At 43.8% G+C, this 19,659-nt stretch overlaps 1 protein-coding gene across 1 annotated transcript in view; it reads right to left on the bottom strand.

The window, feature by feature from the left end:
• GPR110 (G protein-coupled receptor 110) overlaps positions 1-15,300 on the bottom strand; it is a 95,882-nt gene extending 80,582 nt beyond the window's left edge. The window contains exon 1 of the mRNA XM_010863051.1: positions 15,036-15,300. The gene's annotated coding sequence lies outside the window, so the exon portion shown is untranslated. The remainder of the gene's footprint in view (positions 1-15,035) is intronic.
• Positions 15,301-19,659: the final 4,359 nt, after the last annotated feature.

Below are 19,659 nucleotides of genomic sequence, written 5' to 3'. Positions count from 1 at the left end.
CCACCCTCTAAGTCATCACAGAGCGCTGAGCTATGCCTGGCGTTTTTTGATTAACAGTTGTCTTTTGATGTTTGATTACGTGGGTAATTTCTTGGTTTTTGGTTTTTGTGTGTTTTTTTTTCCCAGCAAAAACTCCTATATACCCTGGGTCCTCCTTTTCCCCTTTGGAACAGATCCTCAGAGCTATCTGATAGACTGTCTCCTGGGCTATGGTCCTCAGTAAGCTCCCTAAATAAAATATAACTTCAAACTTTGGGTTGTGCATGTTTTTTCAATTGGTAGAGTGAACTGCAGTTCTGTTGGCACTTTACTGCTGATGTAGCGCTAAGAAACTTGACGCTTAGACAAGTCAAAAAAAAAAAAAGATCACACAGCTACTAAGAGGTAGAATTGGAGAGTTCCAGCTTGGATCTCTCAGACCCTGAAGTTCCTTCTGTTTATACAGTTCCTGTTGCCTCCTTGCCACCTACTTTTTTTTTTTTTCTGGCCATGCCATGGTTCATGGGATCTTAGTTCCCCAACCAGGAATTGAATCTGCATTGCAAGGAGGATTCTTGACCACTGGATCACCAGGGAAGTTCCCCATCTATGTCTTAAAAGCAGGCTGTTGCATCCTTGAAGACCCATAGCAATTGAATAACAGCCACAGTAATCTAGAGGATGACAATTCTTAAAAAGATGACAAGGACCTTGTTTTGAATACCACTAGAATTCATTCTCCTCCAGTCCTGGAATAGTTACAGGTCTGGAACTGTCATATTTATCAGAATTCTAGTCAGGCCCAGCTGGCTGCCTCTGGCTCCTGGCCACATGTAGACAATCCCTGGTCACTTGTCAATGTTCCCCAAGGGTGCCTGCTTCATGTTAAAATCCTGGCAGTGTGCCTCTTTCCCCTGTATAATTGCACTGGCCATGGGAAGGCTGACTAAATTCTCTTGATGCTTCTGCTAATTCTATGAGCCCTGCAGGCTTGACGAGCCTGGAAACAGAACACGGCTCGCCCAGAGGTGCAATCCAAAGGCTGGAGGCTCCTCAGTACTTTTTTTTTTTTTTTTTGATGTAAGTGAACTTACATTGTCAAAATGTCATCTTGCAAATTACAGGCAGGGTTTTAGGCTTGAATGGAATGCTAGGACTGAAACTGACATCAATGATTACCTATATACGGAATCTAGAAAAACAGTACTAAGTAACCTGTTTGCAGGCCAGGAATAGAGACACAGATGTAGGGAACAGACTTGTGGATACAAGGTGGGAAGGAGAGGGTGGGACAATTTGAGAGGGTGGCATTGACACATATATACTACCATGTGTGAAATAGTGAGAACCTGCTGTATAGCACAGGGAACTCAGCTTGCTGCTCTGTGATGACCTGGAAGGGTGAGATGAGGGTAGGGTGGGAGGGAGCCTCAAGAGAGAAGAGAATCCCATGGACAGAAGAGCCTGGCGGGCTACAGTCTATAGGGTCACAAAAAATCAGACACGACTGGAGCGGCTGAGCATGCACAGCAGATTCACGTTGTCGAGCAGCAGAAACTAACACAACATTATAGAGCAATTATACTCCAATAAAAAAAAGCTTATATATATTTTTTAAAAAACCCACCTAACACACTATTTCAGATTGTGTTCTGAGGAGCCCTGAAATGGCCGAGGAGGTCTCCACAGGGGCCTCTTGGGGGACCAGGAAAAGCTGAACAAGTCAGGGTCTTGGTTTCACACCCCAAGTTCAACCACATAGACCAGAGTTCTAACTGTAGCTGCCACGTTACATTTATTTGCAGGGCTTCCAGCTAAAACAAGTCGGAAAACCACTTTTACTGGTATAGAAACTGAGGCTCACAAAGTGTTTGCTGAGGCCAGACCGTGGTCAGTTATAGGGAAGTCTGGGCTGAGCAGCTGGTTCCTGGGCCAAAGCTCTCCCCGCTATCTGGGCTCCATCACCAACCTGAGTCCTCCTGTCTCCTTTGTTCTAGGCTCTTATTCCTATGAATTTGCAGCCAGCTATTCCCCAGCCCCTCAGTTGTGAATCAACACACCCCAGATTCTCAAAAGCCATTCTGAGAAGCAAGCTTTCAGGCTTTTCTCTACTCAGTCCAACTCATGGCACATCTTGCTCCGTTGAGTACCAGTTTGAGCTCTGTTGGATCCTGAGGCAAAGGAAAATGGTATGCACCTATGTATACTTACCAAAATCTGCTCCCAGATTTTGAGCCACGGGAAAACATTAGTGAAAGTGCTACAATTAAAAAAAACTTATCTGTATATAAGGATAGCTTAGGCTAGCCAGTTGGTTTGCTCACCATTATGAACCCAAGTGGATGCAACAACCATATAGACCGAGGAACCAAGGGCAGATTGTCCCTTCTGCACAGTTGCTGTTGTTTAGTCACTCAGTTGTGTCCAAATCTTTGTGACCCCACAGACTGTAGCCCGCCAAGCTCCTCTGTCCATGGGTTTCTCCCGGCAAGAATTCTGGAGTGGGTAGCCTTTCCCTTCTCCAGGGGATCTCCCTGACTCACGACTTGAACCCGTCTCCTGCCTTGGCAGGCAGATTTTTATACCTCTGAGCCACCAGGGGAATCCACTGCACAGTAATAAGATCATTTAAAAAGAAAAACAACTCGTAGCAGCTTATTTTTATGTAAAAGTTTGATATTTTGTTCATATGGATTTTTACATGAATTTTTATTAAGTATGGCCTTCGATGTTTATTTTTGATGGAAAAAAATCTTGATTGCTTGGTTCTTGATTACCGAGGGTTTTTTGGTGCTCCCTTAAATTTTCTCCCTCACTTGCCTGACCCTACTCCCAGTGCCACCGTTCACTTGTGTAGCCTGGCAACTCCTCCTCACTGCAGGGCTTCCCAGTCATTTACAGAACCCCAAAATATAATACCTATATGGCCAGCAAGTATTTTACCTCTTGCGTCCCCCTTAAAAATCCCAAAGACCCATGTTACTTTACTATTTATCTCAGCCTTCTCCCTCCATCAGCTTCATATCAAGAATTCTCTTTTAAATAATAATTCCCTTTAGAGAGGGACCTACTTTTATTCATTCTCTCAACTCCTTTTCCTATGGATACTGAATCAGAACCAGGGCCAGACTTGGTTATCATTAGAACTAAGTCAGACCTGCAGATTCCGGAAAACCATACGAAGACATATCCAGTACATTCGTAGATGGGTTGGCATTTTCCTATTTAACTTGTATCCCTAAGTTTCTTCCTTCTTTGTAATTCCTCATTTAGACAAAAGTAATGTAGAATCACAGAGGAGGCAATGGCAACCCACTCCAGTACTCTTGGCTAGAAAATCCCATGGATGGAAGAGCCTGGTAGGCTGCAGTCAGTGGGGTCACTAAGAGTCGGACACGACTGAGTGACTTCATTTTCACTTTTCACTTTCATGCATTGGAAGAGGAAATGGCAACCCACTCCAGTGTTCTTGCCTGGAGAATCCCAGGGATGGCAGGGCCTGGTGGGCTGCCGTCTATGGGGTCACACAGAGTCGGACACGACTGAAGCGACTTAGCAGCAGCAGCAGCAGCAATGTAGAATCAGGGACTGGCTTAGTATGGACTTCTCTGATACTTTCCTTCCCCCACAGCTGTTGATTTTGAAAGAGCCAACACCGACTTGGAAATCGTATCCCAAGGGAGTATTCGATACTAGGACAGATGGATGGATGGATGGCGACTGAGTTCTACAATTTCCCCTACACGGTGACACACCAAGACAGGTGCAAAAACACCAGGTTGAAGAGACAACATGTTGTTTCGCTCTTTCCCTTCCTTCTGCAATATCTTGGAAGTATAGTTAGCAACCTATTTAGCCACTTGTTTACTCCAATTCATCCAAAGGGCTGGCTGTGGTTGGTTGTGGCTGGTACTCACCTCCCTCTCTCAGGCCTGGGGCAACTAGCTGCAGGAAGCCGGCTCGAAACAAAAGCGCCCTAAGCTTCTTACACATCTCCCATCCTTCCACTCCAGTGACTCTGTACTTTTTGTTTACGGGCCCCTAGCCTTGCTCATTCCTAAATCTGGGATGTCCCTTCTGAATTCTATTTCGTTCCTTCTTGTACTCATGGAGGCTGGAAGGAGTCAGGTCTCTGGGGAGCCCCTTTTCGTTTTGCTGTCTAAGATTTTAGACTGCTGTTGGGTGGGCCTGAAAATCTGCAATGGAAAGCATAGCTGAGAGGCAGGAATCAAACGAAGATAATTTGGAATTTTATTTATTAACGTCCCTGGTGGCTCAGATGGTAAAGAATCCACCTGCAAGGTGGGAGACCTGGATTCAGTCCCCTGGGTTGGGAAGATCTCTTGGAGGAGGGCATGGCAACCCACTCCAGTATTATTGCCTGGAGAATCCCCATGGATAGAGGAGCCTGGTGGGCTACAGTCCTTGAGGTCACAAAGAGACACGACTGAGGGACTTTCACACACACACGAGCTGTACTTAGGGTTTCTCAGGTAGCTCAGTGGTAAAAGAACCTGCCTGCTAAGGCAGGAGAAGCAGGAGACCTGGGTTTGATTCCTGGGTCAGGAAGATACCCTGGAGGAGGAAATAGCAACCCACTGCAGTATTCTTGCCTGGAGAATCCCCATGGACAGAGGAGCCTGGTGGGCTGCAGTCCATGGGGTCACCAAAGAAATGGACATGTAAGCACAACACACATTTGTAGATGATGTTTTCCTATTTCTTCATACATCAATCAATTTTGGATTTTATTTCAGTCATTATGAAAAATATTTTATAGAAACTCTAGATTCTGTTATGTTTCACTGAAGAATATTGATTTTTTTAAAAGGTCAATTTCTGGGGCATGCATGATTCAGAGATGATTTAGCAGTTTAGGCAGAGTCTAGAAACAGAGTCTGAGGCTTTTCCTCTCTGATTCTTTCCTTTTCAGGATTTTCTCTTCACTTTCCAGCAGCTTTGGTTTCCCTGGATTCCATCTTTTGACTCTTTAAGCCAAAAGGATACAATTTTCCACTTGCTTTATTAACCTTCCCAGACCACAATTTGGGGCCTGTCCTCAGGTTGAAAGCTGTAAATATTTCAAGAAAATAAAGGGTGAGACTTCCCTGGCAGTTCAGTGGCTAAAACTCTGTGCTCTCAATGTAGGGGGTCCAGGTTGGATCACTGGTCGGGGAACTAGATCCCACATGCCACTACTAAGAACTGGCAGAGCCAAATAAATAAATAAAAATAAATATTAAAAAAAATAAAAATAGAAAAATAAAGGGAAGTGTACCCAGTGCCATCCATTTTGTGCACAAATCAACTTTCCTCTAGTATCTGCTTTTATTCACTTTCTACTGCCTTCAAGTAATTGGATATTTCAGTAGGTTTTATCCACATTTTATACACACTTTAAGAGGGTTGGCTCAATGGGGACTATTTGACCCAGCCAAAATCAGAACTGTCTCACATGATGTTTCTTCTAAGGTAAAAATGGGCTGGGGGAGGAGGAGGGATAATCTGAAGTTTTATTAACAACCTGGTGATATTTTCAGCTTCGTAAACATTTTTGGGGTGCCTTCCAAGTTCTAGGCACTGTAACAGTGACTGAGAATACAAAAATAAAGTCCACTAACCCTGCTTTTGAAGCAGTTTACACTTTCATTTCAGTTAAGGGGGAAGTAAACCATCCTTTCCTACTGGCCTGGAAAATGTGAGCTCTCTATTGGATTCTGCTGGGAAAAGAAAGGGGTTAAATTCATTACAACGACTGACGGAGATGGGTAGAGAGGAATACATTTCTGTACCAGCTGTATGCTCACCTGTGCTGTTCAATTTTCTCCCATCCTAACCCCAATGATGTCGTTGTTGTTTTGTTCTTTGCCTTTCTCTTACAGATGGGAAAAAAAAAATGAGGTTCTGAAAGTTTCAGTGTAACTTGTCTGAATTCACATCACAGGATAAGGGAGGAATTGGCTCCAAGTTCTGGTTTCTTTCTACTTCCCTTAACCAAATTTGGAAATACCTGGTCTCTACTGCACTCTTTCCATTTGTCCGAACACATCAGGAAACTTTGGATTACTTGTCTGTAAAGATAAAATGCACATGTGCTCTTGGCACCAAATACGAAGACCAGTCAGATGATTTAAGGACCCTTCAATCACTCAGGTCTACACTTCAGCTGGGCTTCCCTCGTAGCTCAGTGGTAAGGAATCCACCTGCCAATGCCGGAGATGCAAGAGATGCAGGTTTGATCCCTGGGTCAGGAAGATTCCCTGGTGAAGGAAATGGCAACTCATTCCAGAATTTTTGCCTGGGAAATCCCATGGACAGAGGAGCCTGGTGGGCTAGAGTCTAGGAGGTCGCAGAGTCAGACATGACTTAGCGACTAAGCAACAACATTTCAAATACTTCAGCATGAATCACCTCCAAGGTATCTGATTTTAATCTAGACATCTCTGAGTTCCAGACCATCTACAAACATTACCTTTGGTGGTGTCCTTGGAACTCCTGTGATTCCTACCCTACCCCTTACTCAATATTTCTCACCCACTGCCTTTGAGGATGCGTGATCTTTCAGTTTTCTCTCTGCAAGGATTGAAGCAACTTATATGACCAATGGTTTCTAATAATAACAAATAAATAATACGCATAACAAAAATGCCTTACATCTAAAGTGTGTCTTTTACTTTCCAGGCTTCTTTTTGAGTCATTATTGCATTTGATCCACACAGTACTTTGGAGTTACCCTCCCATTTCCCTCTCTCCTTTTCCAAGGGAAAGACTAATTACATTTTTTAATGTCTTTTTTAAAAACCAGAACATTGTTTCTATTTTAGGAAGACAATTTTTATATGCCAAAGAACATAAGATCCCAAAAAGATTCTCGTCCCTCAATATCAGGGATGGTTTCCCACTATTTTCTCTGTTTCCCAATCATCCAGCTGTGTATTTATAATGTAATCAGCCCTTGACAAAAATAATAATCATAATAAACCTCATGTTTACAAGTTTCAATACAATATCTCATTCCATACATGGTGTATAAACAAATGGCAAAAAATTCAGGCTCAGGGTGACAACTCTGCCACTCACTAATGTCAGGATTTGGGCCAAATTTCCTCACCCCTCTGGGGTTCCGTTTTCTTATGCATAGTCTGAGCAAGCAATAATCAAGGGTTGGGAAAAGCAAAGGTACATTTTAAGGAAAACCTAGTACAGTGTCTGTGTATAGCACGCTCTTCAAAATAAGAATTTGTTGGTTTTTAAGTGAGGCGGTGGTGGTGGCGGTTTGGTCGCTAAGTCGTGTCCAACTTTTGCGACCCCGTGGACTGTAGCCTGCCAGGCTCTTCTGTCCATGAGAATAGCATTTTCTCCTATTTTTTAAGATGTGAAAGCAAAGGCCCCATTTGTCCAAGGAACTCAAAACTTGGCAGTGACAAAAATGCCCCCTTACTTCCTCTTCACCACCTCTCAGACTGTGACTGCCCAAATCCTGACCCACAGTAGATATTTAACAAATGATAGTAATAATATTCCGTGCCATGAAGACGCTACTATCTGCCAGGCTCTGACAATTTCTATACTCCAAGCATTAACAATAACCCTGCACCCTGTACTTGGTTTATAGATGGAAACAATAAACAGGATATTTTGAAAAGTTAGCTCACTCAATCCAGGGCCTACAGACCATATATGGCAGGTCTGGAATTTGAACCCACACCACAATACCTGTCATCTTTCCACTGGTTCTTTTCCCTTTATGCTATCTTTCCAAAGGAAAAAATACTGCTGATACATGACAAATTATTGGGAAATTTTTACACTGTGCAACCACTTGATGTAATGTGAGTGAAAGTCACTCAGTTGTGTCCGACTCTTTGCAACCCCATGAACTATACAATCCATGGAATTCTCCAGGCCAGAATACTGGAGTGGGTAGCCTTTCCCTTCTCCAGGGGATCTTCCAAACCCACAGATTGAACCCAGGTCTCCCACACTGCAGGCGGATTTTTTACCAGCTGAGCCACAAAGAAAGTCCAAGAATACTAGAGTGGGTAGCCTATCCCTTCTCCAGTAGATCTTCTCAATCCAGGAATTGAACTGGGGTCTTCTGCATTGCAGGTGGATTCTTTACCAGCTGAGCTACCAGGAAAGCCCATGATGCGATGTATTCAGGAACAAAAAAAAAATTTTTTTTCCTGCCTGATTGCTGTAGTTTGCAAGTAGTTTATCAAGCAGTGCTGTTTTTGTCTACCCCTGAGATGCAAAGAAGAGAGTGGGCTTGGAAAGGCAGTTCACCCCAGGAGTGATGGGCAAGGTAGGCCTTGTGTAACAAATCCACCAAACCGGGGCCAATCCTCATGGGCACCAATCCTATTTTCAGGAGGAACACACTGAACTGAGTCATTGGGTATAAACATGTGGTTCCGCTCAGTAGAACCAGACTCCTCCAACAAGCTGTTTTAGTGATGGAAGCTGGACCAATCTGTTTGCTTGTGAGGGTCGACTCCCAGCTGATGTATTTTGGTTGTTCTTGGCTCTCCAAGCACATGGCCATAAGGGAGTGGTTGCTGCGGCTTCCCCAGCTTGGCAACCACAGCTCCTCGGTCATTTACTGGGCATGTTCAATCCTGACAGCCTCTTTCACCTCTCAGGAGAGATAAAGGCAGAGAAGCAGAGAGGAAGGCCAGGTGGCAAGCAAAGAAGAAAACCTATTTCAAGCGGAAGATGGAGAAGGAATTGTACAATGACCCTAAAAATACATAATCATGACAAAATCTCTTCTGAACTTCCATGGGGCTTCACCCTAGTACTGATTCAGATGTTTTGCTCAGAGCTTTGGACACAAGCTCTTCCCATGTAGAAATTTACATATATACATCTGAGTTGCCATGTGTAACTGTGTTCAAGCCATTTTCTTATGGGCCATTTTGATAATAAGGGTGGAATGGGCATGGGGGTGGGAGGTAATTGTGCTGAGTTTCACCCAAAGTGCATTTCCAGGCCCAGGAACCAGGAGGCCAGTGAACCACGCTGGAGAGCACAGGAAGAATGTTTACCAGCTTAAGCATTAATCTTATATCCTGGGGCAAAATCTTGTGCTTGCCTATTGCAAGCACAAGATTGGAGAAGGAAATGACAACCCACTCCAGTATCCTTGTCCGGAAAATCTCATGGACAGTGGAGCCTGGTGGGCTGCAGTCCATGGGGTCGCAAAGAGTCGGCCACGACTGAGCAACTAACACACTATTGCAGCAAGAACAAGGCTGAGTAAATTCCCGAAGCCCTGGGCTGTGATGCGAGAACTTCCATTCTGCAGCTTTGCAACTTTCTGGCCTCAGTTTCCTTGGATTCTTGATACAGAAAACACAGGCATGAAAAGGGCATCAAATTTAGACTCCGAAGGCATGTAGGAAGTTATTTAATCTCTCATAGCTGAGTCAGGGCAAAATTATTTGCCAATAATTGTGTACGGAGCATTAACCAGGCTCTGGGAATGTGGCAAAGAGTGAAACAAACCCATTCCCTTCTAGGAAGGTAAGGTTTTGATGGACCTTACCTGTTAAGAGAAGCAGCTAGATAATAGGAAAGTAAATAAATATAAAGATGTGGGATATAATGCCAGAGAGTAATAAGCTCTATGGAAAAAATAAAGCAGGATAAAGAGGGGAGGTTTTGCCATTTTCATTAGAATGGCTAGAGGCAAAAACACCAACCTCAAACAGTTATTGTGAGAAAGCTAAAAGAGAATGTATATTAACATATTCTATCATGAAGCAAACATACCATAGCATTGCTATTTTTTTTTTTACTAGTGTATGATTTTTTTCTTTTTACTTTTAATTTCATGTTGGAGTATAGCCAATTGAGTATAGCCGATGACATCTAATAATCCTAAAATGGACTGGTGCAACACTTTGTACCTTAACTGTGGACATAATGTGACTTTTAACCTTGCTGATTGTTCTGTTTTGCTGTTTGCTCCCTGCATCTGTAACTGTGTAACTGGATTTGTTTCTAGCCACATGAAAGCTTTTAAGTCACAAATGGTTGCTCAAATTCCTGCCACTGCGGCAGCTTCTTCCAACTACTACTTGGGCCCCCTGGATCAGAGACCCTCAATATGAGGGTTAGGAGAATATGCTGCTTCACAAATTTAGAGACGACTCCCCTTATCAGCTCAGAAGCAGTTACGGAATGAGAACGAAGCCCCTTTCCCTAGGCAGCATAATTCTCCTAAAAGAAAAGCGAAGAATGAGAGGGTAACAGGCAGGAAGGTTAGAGGTCTCCAAATGGAGGCTGCAAGTGTCAGACGTTTTTATTTCTCTCTTAAGGGGCAGGAGGAAACAAGCTACAGGTGTCATATTTTTGGCTTTCCTGATAGCTCAGTTGGTAAAGAATCCCCCTGAAATGCAGGAGACGTGTGTTCGATCCCTGGGTTGGGAAAATCCCCTGGAGAAGGGAAAAGCTACCCACTCCAGTATTCTTGCCTGGAGGATTCCATGAACTGTATAGTCCATGGGGTTGCAAAGAGTCAGACATGACTGAGCAACTTTAAAATATAAAAAAATGTAAAATACCTGATTAGAGGAGGGAAGTAAAAGGCGCTTACTCCTTGGAAGGAAAGTTATGACCAACCTAGACAGCATATTAAAAAGCAGAGACATTACTTTGCCAACAAAGGTCCATCTAGTCAGGCTATGGTTTTTCCAGTAGTCATGTATGGATGTGAGAGTTGGACTATAAATAAAGCTGAGTGCCAAAGAATTGATGCTTGGACTGCAAGGAGATCCAACCAGTCCGTCCTAAAGGAAATCAGTCCTGAATATTCATTGGGAGGACTGATGTTGAAGTTGAAACTCCAATACGTTGGCCACCTGATGCGAAGAACTGACTCATTTGAAAAACCCTGATGTGGGGAAAGACTGAAGGCTGGAGGAGAAGGGGACGACAGAGGATGAGATGGTTGGATGGCATCACCGACTCAATGGACACGAGTTTGAGTAAACTCCAGGAGCTGGTGATGGACAGGGAGGCCTGACGTGGTGCAGTCCATTGGGTTGCAAACAGTCGGACACAACTGAGCAATTGAACTGAACCGAACTCAGAGGAGGGAATGGCTACCTACTCCAGTATTCTTGCCTGGAGAATCCCATGGACAGAGGAGCCTAGCAGGCTGCAGTCATTGGATCACAAAGAGTCTGACATGACGGAAACAACTTAGCAGCACCAGCAGCATAGCCAATTAACAATGCTGTGATTATTTCAGGTGGACAGCAAACAGACTCAGCCATATGTGTATATGAATCCATTCTCCCCCAAACTCTCTTCCCATCCAGGCTGCCACATAACATTGAGCAGAGTTCCCTGTGCATAGCACTGGTATTTTTGAACATACCATAGCACTGTAATTTTATTTCTTTTTTTTTTTTTTTGAATGGCTAAAAGAACTACTTCCCATAAGATAAGAGTGGGGTTCCCGGGCTATGAGAAATAAAGTTCAGCATGTCGGTTGCTTCCGTTTCCTTTCTCCTGGTTTCTTTCAATGCCATCTCCTCAGATTTGCTCCCACCCCAACCCCCCACCCCACCATTGCTGCAGTGGGAACTTGACCTCTGTAGCAAGGACCTAAAAAAATGTAAAAACTTCTTTGGAGCACTGGTATTTACTGCTACTGATGATAAGTCCACAGTTCATTTATTTTGCCTGAAGTTCAGGGCTCAGCAGAGAGCTCAAATCTGGGAGGCGGGGAGGCCTGTTTGTTTTGGAGCGATCTGTCCTCCAGGTGGTGAAACCTTCCCGGTCAGGAAACAAGCCCCAAAGCAATCGGGCCAAGGGACGCCCTCTGCCCAGAGCTCAACAAAGGGCTCCTCTGTGTAGTCTTATCCCGGATCAGAGAACACCGGCAAGTAGCCATACCCACACTGTGGCCTGACCTGACTCTGGGGATTAAGGTTCTGACTTACATCTCTCAGAAGTTGGGGGATTTTAGGTTTTAGAAGAAAACCAGTCATCTGAGAGCTGACTCTTCCACATCAAAAGCAGAGCTCTCAAATGTGGTGCTCAAGTGTGACTTGATTTACACATTTGTAAGGAGTTTCCACCTCAATATCAAAGCAAAGCTTTCCTGTGGGTTGGAGAATGTTTGACAAAAAGGTTACAGACCATTACCCATAGGGAGCATTATGGGAAATTGCCAAATAAGAGCATTTTAAACATTTCTGCTTGTCCCATCAATAGGTGCTTCCCAGTGTAATTTGAAACTATTGTTTTTCTATGCATTTTTCCCATAAACCCCTACAGGGCATGAACTTTTCTGTAGAAACCCACAGTAACCAGCCTCCAAGATGACTACCACCTGCTAGTCACTCCCTGTGTGGCCTCCTCCACAATGAACCAGGACTGACTGGTGTGACCAATGAGATAAAGTAAAAACGACAGTATGTAATTTCAGAGGCCAGGTCAGAAAAAGGTCTTCCCTGTAGCTCAAATGGTAAAGGATCTGCCTGCAACGTAGGAGACCTGGGTTCGATCCCTGGGTCGGGAAGATCCTCTAGAGAAGGGAATGGCAATCCACTCCAGTATTCTTGCCTAGAGAATCCCTTGGACAGAGAAGCCTGGGTGGGCTGTGGGCTGTGGAATTGTAAAGAGCCAGACACGACTGAGCGACTAACACTAGGTCAGAAAAGGCATTACAGCTTGACTCCTTGGATGGCCCCCTAAACCACCATGCCATAGAGATACTCATGCAGCTCTGCAGCGAGGCTCACGTGAAAAGCAGCTAGAGCATTGCACTCATAGCCAGGCAAGTGAGTAAGGAACCTTGGAAGTGGATCCTCACCCCCAGTGGAGCCTTCCAGTGACTACAGCCCTGCAACCTCGTGAGAGACCCAGAGAAGCCAATCCTGAATTCCTGATCCACACTCACTGTAAGAGATAATACATGATTCTTGTTTTGAGCTATTAAGTTTGGGGCAATCTGTTACAAAGCAAGAGATAACTAATACAAAAGTTATTCTAAAGTACTAGGATTGAATGGAAAAGACTACAGTCTGCTAAACCCACCAGACTGAAATCTCTTTAGATTGAGCACTAAATTCTGATAAATGCTGTCCCATCTTGCCCAGCACCACACCAGTGATTTTTAGAGAATTATTCACTGAAATTGAAGTTGGTGGCTCTAATGGTAAAGAACCCACCTGCCAATGCAGGAGACACAAGAGATGTGAGTTCAATCCCGGCATCTGGAAGATCCTCTGGAGAAGGAATAGCAACCTACTCCAGTATCCTTGCCTGGAAAATTCCATGGACAGAGGAGCCCAGTGGGCTACAGTACATGGAGTCACAGAGAGTCAGACAAGACTGAGCAATGGAGCACACACACATTGACTGAAATTGGCACTGGGTTTTAGAATCCTAATAAAGTCCTAGTCTTTGCCTTTAAGAGACTTGTGGGCATTCTAAAGGAAGAATCTTCTGGGCATCACCTCTGAGCATGATCTTACATTATAGGGTTCACATTATCCTTATGTTCTGTAGATGATATATTGAATTTCCTACAGTTAAAGGTTGAAGGCTACTGATGAGATAGACATCAATTCCCTGGCATTTCTGGCTTTCTTTGCATGTGGCCAGACTGGGTTCCTACCTCCAAAGAAAGACAGCTGCTGGTGGACACAGGTGCCTGAGGATGGATGCAAGTTGAACCAGTGAGCTCAGTAATGATATGGGTTGAGAGGATGTGGGTGCGTTACCAAGTCAAGGCCTTGGCCACAGCAGAAAGACAAAGAATCATTACTACGAGATGGTTACTGACATTTAGGAACACAGTCCAAGCCCAGCTATCCAAACAAATCAAATACAGACTATAGCAAAGGCTTCTTAGGCCTAAACTTCCCAAATCACACTTTCTGGGGTAAAAAGAGGAAGCTTAGAGTCTAGGAATCCCCTTTCTCTTCGTCAGTCCTAACCACAGGCATGAGATTCACCAGGCTCACCCTGTTGAGACTGTAGTATCGCCTTATTTCCTTGCTGCTGGCTGTCATCTGAGCAACCCTACTATGGGCATCCTATCTAAGGGACAAGTCTATCATTTAAAAATAAACTCAACCTAGGGCTTTAAAAGAACCAAAGGAAAGACTTCCCTGGTGGTCCATTGGTTAAAACTCTGAGCTTCCAATGCAAGGGATGTGGGTTGGATCCTTGCTCAGGAAACTAAAAGATCCCACATGTCACTGTGGTCAGAAAATTTAAAAGAAGAAGAAGAACCAAAGGAAAGGATAGTCTTCTTAAGAAAATCAGCAAGTTAAAGTAGGGGCTGGCACACAGTAGGTGCTCAACAAACATTAGGCTGGTTTCTTTCCAGCCCCTACCATCACAGCCTTAGGACTGCCAGGCAGGAACAGAGCCATAGAGAGAATCTACATGTGCTCTCTGGGCCTGATTGTATCTTAACCAAGAAAACACAGACAGTGACCCTTTATGCGGACACACTGTGTGTATAGTGATACTGTCTTCTCACTGGGAATCCCTCCCTCTTGGTGAAGGGTGTTGCTGGAAACCCTTTACCTTGAGACAGGTAAACAGGATAGACCATGCAGGAAGATCCATCATGGGGGACAAACCAGAACCTTGGACATGGATCTGAGGAACCAAGTGATTTCCTACTAGCCCAGTGGTTCCTTGATGTTTCACACTTGAGGGTCACACCAGGAAAGACATTCCTTCAAAGTCCCCCAGCCTTTGCGCTTGGAGGCAGGGGCTTCGATAAGGAGCAGGGGCAGAAAACTCCAACTGTGCTTCCCTCTCACCTTTGCTTCTCTGAGTTCAACCTCCAGAGGGCACTGATAATCAAAGGACTAAAGCACAACACAGAGGCCAGGTTCTATAGATCACCAGCTGTGCTCCCTACAGGAAAGGAAGAGCCCCAGCAGTGGTTAATTCTCTGTGAATAATTGATATTGGTGAGATTGAAACAGAGGTTTTATTAGCACTTACCTGTCTTCCCCCAAATAATAGAAGGAAATCACAACACCATGGTTTCATGTCTGCCTTTTAGGGTCACTTACCTCCTCAGTGTTAGGTCCAGGTGTCTCGCAGGCTGTCTCTGCAAAGAACCCAACGTTTCCTGGTCACAGTGAGTAACAACATCAGAAACTGGAAGAAACTTCTTGGCCCAGGAGCCAGTCCAGAGTGTTTTGGGGCCACCAGGAGGCAGCAGTGATGCCTCAGGACTGTGTTAGCAAACAAGGATCGAGGTTTTAGAGTTTAGTGGCCATGGTTTCAGACCCCTCCTGTGCCTCTCAGCAGCTCTATGACTTTGGAGACGTCAGGCAACCACAACCAGACTTACCTGTAAATGGAAATGATCATCTCATATTATTTTGAAACTGAAAATGTTAGTCACTTCAGTTGTGTCCGACTCTTTGTGACCCCATGACTGTAGCCCGCCAGGCTCCTTTGTCCATGGAATTCTCCAGGCAAGAGTACTGGAGTGGGATGCCATTCCCTTCTCCAGGGGATCTTCCCAACCCAGGGATTAAAATCAGGCCTCCAGTGTTGTGGGCTGATTCTTTATTGTCTAAGCCAATTTGTTGCTGCTGCTAAGTCACTTCAGTCGTGTCTGACTCTGTGTGACCCCATAGACGGCAGCCCACCAAGCTCCCCCATCCCTGGGATTCTCCAGGCAAGACCACTGGAGTGGGTTGCCATTTCCTTCTCCAATGCATGAAAGTGAAAAGTAAAGTGAAGTCGCTCAGTCGTGTCTGACTCTTAGCGACCCTATGGACTGCAGCCTACCAGGCTCCTCAGTCCATAGGGTTTTTCCAGGCAAGAGTACTGGAGTGGGGTGCCATTGCCTTCTCCGCTAAGCCAATCTGGCGTGGAATAAATTCATCTGGACACATAAAAAGCTAGCTCTATGCCAGGCACAGAGTAAGTGCTTCATAAATACTAGTTCCTTTGATACCATCCTTCTCTCTACTTTAATGATATCATACAGGATGGGTAATTTCTAAGTTTTCCAACAGAAGCATCAGTCTCTTACTTGAACCTGACCTCTGTCTCCTTAAAAAATAAACTTTTTCATTTGTCTGGCATCCCTCAAACAACAAGGAAGAGTAAAGGCTGTGTGCGCATCAGAAAGCCAACCATCCTAGAGGTCTTGGGGTGGTCTGCGGATTTGTTTGCTTGTTTTTAATAATATTTTTTAAAAATTTTATTGAAGTATAGTCAATTTGCAAAACTGTGTTAGTTTCAGGGGCACAGCAAAGTGAATCAGTTACACATGTATTCACTCTTTTTTTTTTAGATTCTATTCCCATATAGGCCATTACAGAGTATTGAGTAAAGTTCCTTGTACTATACAGCAGCTTCTTATCATCTTCATTTTTTGTACCCTGACTACTATGGAGTTGGGGGGAGTGGGCAGAGTCCCCAGGACAGGTCAGTCTTTAGGGAATGAGACTGGAAACTTACTTAGCAGGAAATTCTCCTATAACTTGAGGCTCCCTGTTTCCCATCCCCGACTTCAAGTGCCTTGTATGTCTCAAGGATGATACCAAAGCCAAGTTTCATGATGAATAGAGGAAGTTCAGAAGCAAATTTTGAGTAAATACACTTCCTTAGTACTCCAGATGCTCCCCAACGGGTCACTGAGCTGTTGACATGAAACAGGCTCTGGTCTAAGCCATGAAACTACTGGGCCCTTAACCTCAGTGAAATTTCTGTCCATCAAAGGAGACAAGCAGTAAGCAAGCAGTCATGGCATCGTGCAATAAGCTCTGTGCTTTTGGAGCCGAGGATCACATGTCTAGGACAGAACTGCAAGAGATGGGGATCTATGCTAGATTGAAGATGACCCACATCCTTCCCCACTTGTCACGTTCACTGCCAGGATGACTCATCCAGACTGAACCTTCTTTGAGTTCTCTGTTCCAGTCTTGTCAAGTAACTTCTGTGCCTTGGCTTATTTGTCTTAAGGAAGGGCCAAAATCTAGACTTAAAATACTCTAGGTGTAGATCCACCAGAGACAAAACAGAGGGAAAATGTGAAGAAAATTAGACTTAAATGTTTGTAATGTGTTTTAAGAATTTATTGAGGCTCTCATTACAGAACTGAAGCTGAATTTTAAAAAGCTTCTCACTGAGGGTGGGAGAAGGAAGGATTGGGACTTTCGGATTAGTAGATGCAAACTGTTAGTAGATGGATAAATAGCAAGGTCCTACTGTGTAGCACAGGGAACTATATTCAATATCCAATGATAGACGATAATAGAAAAGAATATGAAAAGAATATATATGCATAACTGTATAACTTTGTTGTACAGCAGAAATTAACACAACATTATAAATCAACTATAAAATTAAAAAAAAAAAAGCTTGGCATTTACCAACCAATCTGGTATGTCTGGCATTGTCCTGGTTTTAGAACTGAAAGTTCCACATCCTGGAAACACCTCAGCCCAGGAGACATCAGAACAGTGGGTCATCCTAGTTCTGTTCTGAACACAGAAGTCCCAACAGAGCACAGAGAAAGCGTACAACCTTGTACTTAAGCCTATGATTTATGAATTTGTGAAGTCATAAACAGTCAATCCACAAGTTCCAAGTTGCTTCCTGAGTATGAATGGAGAGATAGATAATATTCAACAAACACAAATATTAGATAACTAATGAATGAGTATTGGGACTATATTCAATAACAAGGAATTGCGGTTTCTTGTTCTCGACAAAATTGCCCAGAATATAGCCTGCTGCTGCTGCTGCTGCTAAGTCACTTCAGTCATGTCCGACTCTGTGCGACCCCATAGACGGCAGCCCACCAGGCTCCCTTATCCCTGGGATTCTCCAGGCAAGAATACTGGAGTGGGTTGCCATTTCCTTCTCCAAGTTGCTAAGAACAATGGCATTTCCATTTTCCTGGAGAAGCTTCACAAAACAGTCTAGATTTTCACAGCATGGGCATGCATATAAGACAGATCTGACCTCAAATCATGTCTTTACACTTACACATTGGGTGGCCCATGGTAAATATCTTAACCTCTTTGTGCATTAATTTCATTTTCAGTAAAACAATAATCCCTACTTTGAATTGCTGGTCTATAAATTTTTTTAAAATTAACACAGTATATAAAACATAATGATTACTCTACAAATATTAACTGTTACTGAAAAAGCAAGAACAAAAACATGGTATTTTATTGTCTCTAAGATACCAAGTGGAGTTAATAAGAGGTTAAGAGGTAGACTGCTCATGAAAACAATTGTGCCATGAAATAGCAAGCATATAGCTTTTGACTGATTGGACTACCATTATATTATGGGCTTCCCCGATCACTCAGTGGTGAAGAATCCACCTGCCAATACAGGAGATAAAGGTTCAATCTCTGGTCCGGGAAGAGCCCCTGGAAGGGGAAATGACAATCCACTCCAGTATTCTTGCATGAGAAATCCCATGGACAGAGGAGTCTGGTGGGCTAAGGTCCACGATGTCTCAAAGAGTTGAGCATGACAGTAACTGAACAACAACAGTGAACATTATATTGGATTGGTTAAAAAAGGTTTTTTTTTGTTTTTCCATAACATCTTGTGGACAAACCCTAATGAAATTTTTGACCAACCCAATATTTCCATGTGTTTCCACAGCTGAAAAAAGCCTTGGGCTGAATATTTTCATTTGACCTTCCAATCACACCCTCCACCCTCTCCTCTATCCCTCTTTGCACTCTCAGAGGCTGGCTAGGTGGTCTCTATCAGCAGACTTCCTGCCCCTCTGGATTCCAGTTGGTTTGAACCAACTGATTGCTTTTCTCAAGTGAAGGTCATATAGCCCTTCTCTGAAGGCTCTCACCAGCCAGTTCAGTCTGCCTCCAGTTGGGGGGACCCGACTCCTCTCTCTCTCCTTCAGGCTTAGAGATGCTAACAGTTGTGCCCTGGGACCGACCATCCTTCAGGGGCTTCCCAACAGCCTGACCACACATTTGTAAATCATCCCTTTGTAAGCTTCTCCTGGTTTATCCCACTGAATGTGCCTTTTGTTTCCTGCTGGAAGGCTGACAGATACAAACATCAAGAGAACATCTTGCTCAGTGATTTCTAAACATAAGTTTGGGAACAACTCTGGGCCAGACATATCAGAATCGCTTAGGGAGATTTTTGAAAAGATGGATTCCTGGACCTCACACCTGGAGAACTCAGAGCCGTCTCGGGTGAGGTTTTGCAAACTGTCCCTCCTTTTTTTCCTCTAAATTTATAAATTATATTTTAATAAAATGTGTACATATATAAAAATATTCCCCTCTCTGTCTCTCTCTCTGGCTCTCTCTGTTTTTCTCTCTCTCACACTCCCTGTGTTTCTAACAGCTCCCTTGCTGATTCTGGGGCATGGTCAGATCTGGGAAGGGCTCACTCTGAGGCCTCTGGGACAGCTGGGCCCTCTTTCATCATCAGTATTTTTTGTTCTCACCTCCCAGTTCACTCTGTTCGATTTCATTTTGGTGATAAACAAAAATACAGCATAAACAGATACGATATATGTCCTCTGTCCTTGACCTTCATCAGGGTAAGAATTTTGGCCAATCTTTTTCATGTTTAGAGCATTGCCTGACACAAAGTTAGCACTTAATAAGTATTTGTTAAGTGAACATTGAATGGATACTTTATTAAGAACATTCACAGAACTTTGTGGGGCTT

This window comes from Bison bison, unplaced genomic scaffold, assembly GCF_000754665.1.
Source record: "Bison bison bison isolate TAMUID 2011002044 unplaced genomic scaffold, Bison_UMD1.0 scf7180017864487, whole genome shotgun sequence".
Lineage (NCBI taxonomy): Eukaryota > Metazoa > Chordata > Mammalia > Artiodactyla > Bovidae > Bison > Bison bison.
This window is presented reverse-complemented; position numbering and strand designations above follow the sequence as displayed.